Genomic DNA, 10,307 nt, shown 5'->3' on the forward strand with positions numbered 1-10,307 from the left:
CTAAAACTGCAGCTTCTGGAAGAACCATTTGTTCTTGCCGGTCTTGTATCTTTCCTTGAACTTGACCTTGGCGTCTCACTGGGCCTTGTGTTTGAGAGGAGGGTCTCTGTGAAGACATCCTTGTTGACAACAATTTTGTCCAAGGGGATATCCACAGACTACCTGTGGGCACGAGGTGATTATAACTATAAACTTTCATAAAAGACTAGATCTTTGACCCCTTGGTGATTTTCATCTTGTTCATGGCAGCTGTCACTTTGCAGGGATAGCGGTCGATTCCAGCCACCAGAGCATGGCTCTAGGGTCGGTCTGAGGTACTATCATCAGTGTTCTTCACAATGACTTCTTTGCGTCTGGAGTAGCATCCAGCCAGGATCAGAACCACGTTCTTGGGTTTCATGAACTTGCCCATTTCAGCAGCACCACTTGGGACTACAGCCGGTGGTAGGCTTCTTAACATGTATGTGCGCAATGCTGGAAATGATTCCATAAAGGAGTTCTCATCCTCATTTTGCAGAGGAGGAGGCTGAAGCTCAGCAAGTTTCATGAAGTCATCTCATGTCTCACAGCTTGTACGTCACCAAGCTGAGATTCAAACCTAGGTATAGCTACTGACCAACCCCTCCTTAGCCACAGGGAGAGTTTAGCCCAGACTGGTTAGAAGTCATTGTGAGATTTCTGGTAAACCAGAGTTTGCATTCTGCCTTATGCACCTGTGAAAACTCTGCAGAGTAAGGTGTGGTTTGGTGATTGGGCTGGGCCATCATGGGGGCTGAGGAAACAGACTGTTTCTCTGAGAAACTGTGTTCCAGTGTTGCTTATTAGGTTTTCAGGGAGGGAAGGTAAAGAGTGGAAGCGAACTTATTTGTTGTGTAATTTCTATATGCCTAGCACTTTATATATAGAAACTTATTTAATCTTCCTCTAATGCTAGAAAACAGGTAATTTCTCACCATTTTGGAGATAAGGAAACCAACCTGAAGAGAAACAGTTTATTTTCCTAGCTCACACCTTCAGTGAAACAGCAGCAGAGCTGAAATTTAAATGCAGGCGTATAGAATCCAAAGCCATATGTCTTTTCACTATTATACACAGTCTCCCCTAAAGGAAAATAGAACACATGGTTCCTAGTCTCTTCAACCTACTTACATATTATATTACATTTTCTGCATGACTCGTACAGTGTTTGCCTTCACGATGTCTGTGTGTACCCACCGTGATGCCTTCAAATGTCATTCTGGAGACCTTTTATTTATTGCCCCAGGTCTGAGCTGAGCCTGATCACTTTCCCATAAAAGAATCTTTTGCAGATAGGATTCTTTGAGGGATGTTTAAGCAATTGTAGTTGGAATTGTAGAGTAATTTTCAAAAAATTCAATACCTCTCCATATACATGGTACCCTGCTAGTAGTTTTACAAACTTTAAACTAGAAAACACAGTAAAAGCCAAAAAACCAAAAGCCTAATCTACAGTGTCTGCTTACAAGGAAGTCAAAGAAGGTAACCTAAAACCTAACCTATCTTTCTAGATTAAAAGGAACTTAAAACCAAAGCTTGCAGAGTTGACACAGCAAGTGTGACAGTGCAAGTATGTAATCATTCTCTTTTCCCTTAGCTGGAACATAGTGAGTGCTCCTGGACAAACTGAGTCCTAGATTGCAGCCATACTTCCAAGCCTTTTCTAGCACTGCTCATTGTCCCCCTCTATTGGAGTTTTCCCTCCTCAGCTTGAACAACATGAAAAACCTCAAGCTCTGCCAGTTCTTCTTTGCAATCAACCTATAAGCAAAAGGCACTTGTGTCAGAGGTTCCTGAACATGTGGGATCACTCTTGATTTGCTTAAGTCCTTGATGATAAACAAAGAAACTGCCCCCAGTGGGCAACCACAGATCTCCATGTGGAGCCTTTCTGTCCTTGAGATACCCAAAAGACATTTCACATAGCAAAGAGGCAATACTCTACTCTCAACTACCTTTTCCAGGTCTGGGACCTGTCACTTACAGTTCTAGGTCTGGATCCATTGGCTTCACTGCTTTCTCCTGGAGCCTACTCTTCTAGGGCATGAGTTGTGCTCAGAATGTCTGCTGGATGCTCCTCTTTGCTGGCAGGGCCTGTTGTCTTTTCCACACCTTCCAGAGGCCAGCTAATCTTCAAGAAACTCTGAGAAGTGCCAGGAAGGAACTTTGAGTTTACTCCTGATCTGGTCAATAACAACCCTTTCAGCCAAGTGGCCTGTTCTTCCCTCACAAGTGGTATATCAGAAGGTTTCTCTTTCAGAGTACGGTCAGAGGGACGGATCAGCCACACCAGAAACCTACATGTGAAGGTGAGCAATTGACCACAGAGACATTCTATGTGACTGCTAAGATAATAATAACTTCTCACCTCAGGAGCTTCATCTTATCTTGAGGCTGGTGTGGGGTTACTTTCATTGACCCCTTATTCTCGGTGATCTATGTCTTACTACAATCCTGATGTCTTTCCTCACTTTAGAAGACAGTGAGTATCTGCTACCTCAGAGGTTCCACCTTAATTCTCCCTAAATGGTCCTCAGTTTATGCCCAAAAGTTCATGACTGTACATTATTTAAATTAAATATGCCAAATATAACAACTTTCATATTCATTTGAATTAAACATACCCAACATAACAAATTGGATATTATCAAAATATTGATAAAATATCAATATCTTATCGCCCATGTCCCATCTGTGCTTTCTATAATCAGAATGTACTTTTTTTAAAGAACATGTTTTATACATGTATTCATCATAGAAGTTGATCTTTTTTATTCTTCCTTCTTTTTAGCTGTTCCACCATGACACTAATGCAAACACTGAAGTTGTTCATTAACTAGGAGGATAATAAAATGACATTAAAATTTTTTTTTACTCTATTTCAAACAAAAGTCTAATTGGCTGAACTCAAATGTAAATATTTTAAAATATTTAATTCATTTTAATCTAAGACCATTGCAAAACAAATTGTATGTGGGGAGAAGATTTATTTGTATAGGAAATACTAAGATGAAGATTTACATAGAGAAGAAAGAGTGCAATTTGCTTGAGTTCAAGACTAGATACTAGAACTAGAGACTTCTATGCATGAGATTATTAAAAATGCACATAACTTTTATTCTCTATCCTCCTTTTCCTACTCTTTCAAGCAGAATGTGCTCTTCTGTCCTGTATTAGATTGAAGGCATTGATGATCTCAATTAAATTAATGGCTTCTCTGTATCCATACTGTTTGTCTGATAACTTTGGAGTACCTGCCCCTCTAACTTGGGCTGCCTTTGTGGCTTGCTTTGGCCAGTACACTGTGATATTGTGACAGGTCTGAGTCAAGAAGCCGTGCGTGCTTCTGCTTCCTCTTTGGCTTCTCTATGGTCACCATGACAACATGCCTGAATTAGGGGCATGCTCCAGGTGAGACCATGTAGAGCAGAGGTGAGTCATTCCAGCTTTCATAGACCACTCAGCTCCCAGTTGACCTGCCATCTGACACATGACTGAGCCTAGCCAAAATCTAATCGGTCTAGATCAGTAGAACTAATCACTAGATTGGTGATTAGTTAGATCAGATCACTAGAACTACCTGCTAAGCTGTGGATTCATAAATAGTAAGTAGTTGTTTTGAACCCATATGTTTTGAGATGGTTTGTTATAGAGCAATAGCTAACCACTTCAGATTCTACATTCATATTATTAATGCGGTAAGATGGTAACAGCGCCTCCTAGGGGCAATTTTATTTTAACTGTTGTCAACTGCTTGAGCTACACGAAAGTCACTCTGAGAGGCTTCGGTTTCAGTAAGTGAGCAGGGGGAACTTAGGTAGTGCAGTGGAATCTTCCTGGGATAACAGCTGACTATGTTTCAGAAGCCTCTTATCATCAGAAATAAGGAAAGGTGGGTAGAGGACATCTTTTAAAGATCTCAAAATCGTACTTGGTAGACCTGCACACTGTCGCCACCACGTGCGCCTCCTCCCCAGCCTCCCCTTCAGTCCTCCTACTCCCCATGGAAAGCCTACAGCAGCACCAGCCGGCTACTCACTTTTGTCAGGTCTGTTCCAGACGTCCTTCCCACCTCTCCCTCGACTGCTCTCCAGGTTTTTGCACTGAGTCTAGCATGCCTTCTTCAGTGTAAGACGAAGCTGGCTTCCAATCCAGCTCATGCCTGACGTGTTATGGGCCCTCAGATATGCTAAGGTTTGATGTCTGTGTGCTCCAGTTTTCTTCTCTGCAAAACTGTAATGAGAAAGGGCCCTCGTCAAAGCTCTGTTCTTTGTTTCCGAGGCTTAACCTTACAGTTAGGGAAAGAAATTACGGAAAAACAGAAGCTATTGCTTTTTAAAAAGTTAGTTCAATGTACTTTTGGCCACTGGTAAAAGATACTTTCTACTGATTTAGGAACTTTGAGTTATGAGCCAAAGCTTTAGCAAATATTAACCCTCATTTTACTGTCCTTATTATTAACAACCAGATAAATGAAAGTTCAGGAATTTTACATGAGGTGAAGGATCCAAAGTCACACACATGACTGCAGGTGAAGCCATAAATATAGTAACAATTTGATCATCTACTTGGTACTTAAAAAAAAAATCTACCTCCCACTCTGTATTATGGATATGAAACACAGTCATTCTTAGGCAACTTCTCATAAACCACATGGGTGCTACTCAGACATATAAAGGAACTTGAGGCCTTCTATAGGCATCTCATCAACCTGAACGCTTACTATAGACACCTCATAAACTCAGCTTTTAGGAAAAGGACAGGAACAGGCTACTCAGAGGGGGAGGCTGGTGGGAAAGTTTGGGTGATGTTAGTAACAATAGCAGTATCTTAGCAATGGTATATTCTGTTATAATGAGTTCCAAGCTAGGAGACTTTATCCCCCTTGTCCTCAGATGTCTCATCTGTAAAATGTGGGCTTGGAGTAAATCAGGGCTTTCCTATGGACACTTTTGTTACCGAGTCCAAGCTCACTCTGCTCACCACACGACAGGCCAATAAATCGGGAGATGAGGTGTTGAGGCAAGGAATACAACTTTATTCAGAAAGCCGGGCGTCCATGAAGATGGCAGACTAATGTCTTAGAGTACCATTTTATCGGGGTCTGGATGCTAGTTTCTTTTATAGAAGAGAGAGGGGGAGGAGGTGAGGAAGTAAAGTAAAAAGGCCATAAGTCTTGCAAAACAACTCATGGTTTGGCCAGCCTCAGGGAGGGGATGTGTTAAGTTCTTCTTTCTTGAAGGCATTCACAGGTGGGCAGGGTCGAAATATTTCCCTGTGAGCTGAACAAAGGCACTTTAGTTTAACATTTAGGTAGAGGGGAAGGGTTCCCCAAGGGAGGCCACTATGTATGCCCATAGCTATAGACAACATCATTTTAGTGATTATAGTAGCAAAAGTAACTGAGAGCAAAGATTAAAGAAAGAGATCCAACATGGTGTCAGATTTTGTTCTTCCCTGTTACACTTTCTCCAGCCTGTATGAAAGTTGGGAAATGCTGGGTACAAGTTCCATTCCTTAGAGAGATTTGTGAGGGCCTGCATTTAAGAAATCTGTTAAACTTTATTTTTTTTAAATTTTATTTATTACTTTTTAAGATTGAAGTATAGTTGATTTATTGTTTCAGGTGTGCATCAAAGTGATTCACTTATACATACATATATATCTATATATCTATATCTTTTTTCAGATTATTTTCCATTATAGTTTACAAGATATTGATTATAGTTCCCTATGCTATACAATAGGTCCTTGTTGTAAGAAATTTGTTAAACTTTATTAACTCAGGCTTAACAGAGATCCAGGAAACCTGTGAATACCTTAGAAGGACCTCATTTTGGAGATGTGGAGACAGATGATCATTAAGATTTCCTTTGGCTGTAAAGACATCTGAGCTAATGGAAAGATTTTAGTTCTGTTGTAATTTACTGCAGAGTCCACTTTTACCAAGGAATGAAATAGGGAAGAAAAATCATATTTTATTGATTGTCTACTCTGTTGGGCACTTAGATATTTTATATATTCCTCAATTTATTCCTTGCAATAACCATAGGGAGTATTATTATTCTCAGCTTATCAATATTGTTCTCTAGGTGATATTCAGCCTTATGGCTCTAAATTCTGTTTGTATGCTGATGACTAACAAATCTTATAATCTCCTCCTAACTTTTCCCATATTAAATAAACATCTCAGACTTACTGTTACCAAACCAGAATCTTAAAGTCACAGCTCTCCTCTAAACCTTGCTTGTCCCATTTTACCCTAAGTAAGTAGCTTCCCCACCCATCTGGTTGATTAGACAGCAATTTAGGTGTTGTTGATTTCTCTCACCCCTTCACTCCCCACAAGCACTCCACCAGCAAGTCTGATTGGCCATACCTTCAGAGCACATCTAGAGTTTGACCACTTCTCTCCATTCCACTCTTATCTCTAAACCAGCTATCATCATCCCTTATCTAGACGACTGCAGCAGTATTGCAATTGTTCTCTCTGCTTCCACTGTGCTCCTCTACCAACAGGAACCAAGATGATCTTGAAAAAGAAAGAGTATTGATTTCCTCCTTAAAACGTTCTGATGATTTCCCATTTTATGTAAGGAAAAAAAAAAACAATCTAAATTGCAATCTAGGGACTTTCCTGGTGGCGCAGTGGTTGAGAGTCCGCCTGCCGATGCAGGGGACAAGGGTTCGTGTCCCGGTCCGGGAGGATCCCGTGTGCCGCAGAGCGGCTGGGCCCGTGAGCCATGGCCGCTGAGCCTGCGCGTCCGGAGCCTGTGCTCCGCAATGGGAGAGGCCGCAACGGGGAGAGGCCCGCGTACTGCAAAAAAAAAAAAAAAGAAAGAAAGAAAGAAAAAGAAACAGTATTGATTTCCTCCTTAAAACGTTCTGATGATTTCCCATTTTATGTAAGGAAAAAAAAAAACAAACTAAATTGCAATCTAGGGACTTTCCTGATGGCCCAGTGGTTAAGACTTCACCTTCCAATGCAGGGGGTGCGGGTTCGACCCCTGGTCAGCTAAGATTCCACATGCCTTGTGGCCAAAAAACCAGAACATAAAACAGAAGCAATATTGTAACAAATTCAATAAAGACTTTAAAAATGGTCCACATCAAACAAAACAAAACAAAACAACTTTAAATTGCAATCTATGGTCCTGATAGGGTCTTTGCTCACGTCTTCAACCTCATTTGTCTGACGCTTCCCTCAACTGTCTTTCTTCTTGATCTGCAACATAGCAGATGTTGTTCCTACCCCCAGACTTTGGCATTTGCTCTACCCTCTGCCTAGATAGCTGGATCTCCAGCTCTTCTTGTCATTCACTCCTGGTCCAAATGGCACCTCTTCAGGGATGCCTCCCCTAACCACCCTGTCAAAAATAATCCTACATTGTACAGAAACTGTCACATCACTCTGCTTTATTTTTTAAAAGAGTTGCCACTCTCTCATTATTTTGTTGATTTACATGTTTCTCTCAAGTAGAATGCAAGTCCATGAGATTTCTATCTTGTCTGTTTTGGTCAACCCTGTATATCTATGCTAGTAGGTATCACAGTGCCTGCTATATATCATTACTCAGTAGGTATTTGCAGGATTAATAAAAGAAATACGTTGTCTTGGTCAGCTTTCCAGCTTTTTTTCTGTTCAGTACACATTTAAAAATACTTAAACACGTGTAAGGCTACATACATGTCCTCGAGCAGATTTCAAACAAATGTACTCTTCAGAAAAATTCTGAAATGAGATTATTGTCACACAGGATTTTTTAATGTGAAGAAACTCTGGAAATAAAAAAGGATAAACTGTTAAAGAAGTTAAATACTTTTGCATAGAGGCAGTGGGAGTTAGGACAGAATAAACTGATGATTCTGGTATATTTTTGAAGTCATGGTTTTTGGGAAAGGGCAGAGATAAAAGCTACAAATGGTTAAATACAGCTTTCAGGAATTTGTCACATAATTCTTTCTTAGTCCATCACTCATTGCTGATGAACTTACTACTCACAGTGGATTTCCTTCTTGGAAACACTTGCACTCAGAAAGGAAGATGCTAAGGGAAAAACAAGCCCTAGATCTGCCTTCCCCAAGACCCACTCAGAGCAAGACTATTACAGCTAAAATAAATTCAAGAAGAAAGTGTCACACTGATGCTGAGTATTTATTTTGGTGTGTTATACCCTTCTTCTAAAAGTTGGGGAGATGTGGAGAGAGAGAAAAGGGAAAATGAATATACTGTTTACTCAGAGGGAAATATACATGGAAAGTTCCATCTTCAGAATCCTGGCACCATCTAGTGGTTAATGGATCCCGTTTTAGGGACCAGTCATTTTCTTAAATGGTAGTTCTCAGACTTCCCTTGTGTCTCAGAATCATACAGTGAACTCACACAAATACTCCACTCCTATAGATGCTGATTCTCTAGGTTAGATGTGGGTCTTGGGCATGAGAGTTTTTAAAAACAAGTTACCCAGGTGATTCTACTTTAGCTGATGGTTTTAAAACTACCTTTTTGGAAATAGCCTCTTGTTTGTATGACTTTCCCTCTCCTTTCCTTTCTCTCTTGTAAGAAGTATTTATACAGGATATTTTACATGATAAGATCAAAGTGAATTTTGAGCAATACTGTTGTGAAATTTTGAGGATTTTGTGACATATTCAGATCAAACCAGAGTTGAGAAGTTGTGTGTGTATGGGGGTTGGGGTAGGGTGGCCCCAAGCCAGTGTGGCTAATAATTGCTCTGGTCAGCCAATAGCCAACTAAATGGGACAGATGTCATTCATAACCTATTTTCAAGGGTCCTCTTCAACTGTCCATCATATTCTGTACTATTGATTTTAATAATTAAAACTTTTTACCCTCTCATTTTGAAGGTTTAAATCATCTTAGATTTACAAAACAGTTGCAAACATACCGAAAATTTTCATAATCTTTCATCCAGTTTCCCCAAGTGATAATACCTTACAAAAGCACACCACAATGATCAAAATCAGCAAACTAACATTGATACAATACTATTATCTGGCACATAGACTTTATTTGAATTTTTCAATTGTTCCACTAATGCTCTTTTCTTTTCTTTTTTTTTTTTTTTTTTTTTTTGCGGTACGCGGGCCTCTCACTGTTGTGGCCTCTCCCGTTGCGGAGCACAGGCTCCGGACACGCAGGCTCAGCGGCCATGGCTCACGGGCCCAGCCGCTCTGCAGCATGTGGGATCTTCCCGGACTGGGGCACAAACCCGTGTCCCCTACATCGGCAGGCGGACTCTCAACCACTGCACCACCAGGGAAGCCCAGGCTCAGAATTTTATCCCACAGACAGAAGTGTTTAAACGAAACGTAATAGCAGGGAGAATTTTAATTTGGATCCTAGATACTTTGCTGGCAACACAGAGATTAGATTGGTATAGGAAGTAAATGCGGGCAGACACAGATACCAGGAGTCAATTAGAGTTGTCCTGATTAGAAATAAATTGGGCCTAAATTTGGCAGCAAAGTGCTGTAGAAATTTAAAGTTGGAGACATGATAGTAACCCCAAATACACCAGCCAGTTTCCTTACTCATTTGTTATGTTACATAACAAAACAAGAGGTAACTGAGACAGGCTGTGGGTACTAGTCTCAGTTATCTCTTGCTGCAAAACAACACTTCCTCAAAGTTAGTGGCTTAAATAAAAAACTTATTTGTTCAAAAATTTGGGCTGGGCTCAGCTAGTCAATTCTTTTGCTGCTCTTACCTGGGGTATATTCAAGAAGTCTTCTGAGGGCTTGTTAGTTAGTACAGATGACTCTTTAACAACTTGGATTTGAAGTATGGGGGTCCACTAATACGTGAATATTTTCCGTAGTAAATTCTATGGTACTACGTGTCCGAGGTTGGTTAAACCTAGGATGTGAAGGAACCTCGGCTGCAGAGGAACAGTGTATGTGGAGCACTGAGTTTAAATTATACGTGGATTTTCAAGTGCGTGGAGCCTTGGTACCCCTAACCCTCGCATCATTCAAGGATCAACTGTACGTTAGTCAGGATTCTCCAGATAAACAGAACCAATAGGATATATATAAACATATTGGAGGAGATTTACCACAGGAATTGGCTTACAGCTATGGAGGCCGAGAAGTCCCACAGAACCCGGCGTGCCAGTGGTATAATTCAATTTGAGTCTGAAGGCTGAGAATCTGGAGCTCTGATGACTGAGGGCAGGAGAAGATGGATGTCCTAGTTCAAACAGAGAAAGAATTTGCCCTTCCTTTGCCTTTATGTTCCAACGGGTTGGAGGATGCCCGCCCGCGTT

The 10,307-nt window shown here is 40.8% G+C and overlaps 1 pseudogene across 1 annotated transcript; it reads right to left on the reverse strand.

Moving 5' to 3' along the window:
- On the reverse strand, nt 1-412 carry LOC307052841 (large ribosomal subunit protein eL27-like; annotated as a pseudogene). Its single transcript has one exon. The product of its transcript is annotated as a large ribosomal subunit protein eL27-like (transcript).
- Nucleotides 413-10,307: the final 9,895 nt, after the last annotated feature.

Source organism: Hyperoodon ampullatus, assembly GCF_949752795.1.
Source record: "Hyperoodon ampullatus genome assembly, chromosome: 4".
Classification (NCBI taxonomy): Eukaryota; Metazoa; Chordata; class Mammalia; order Artiodactyla; family Ziphiidae; genus Hyperoodon; species Hyperoodon ampullatus.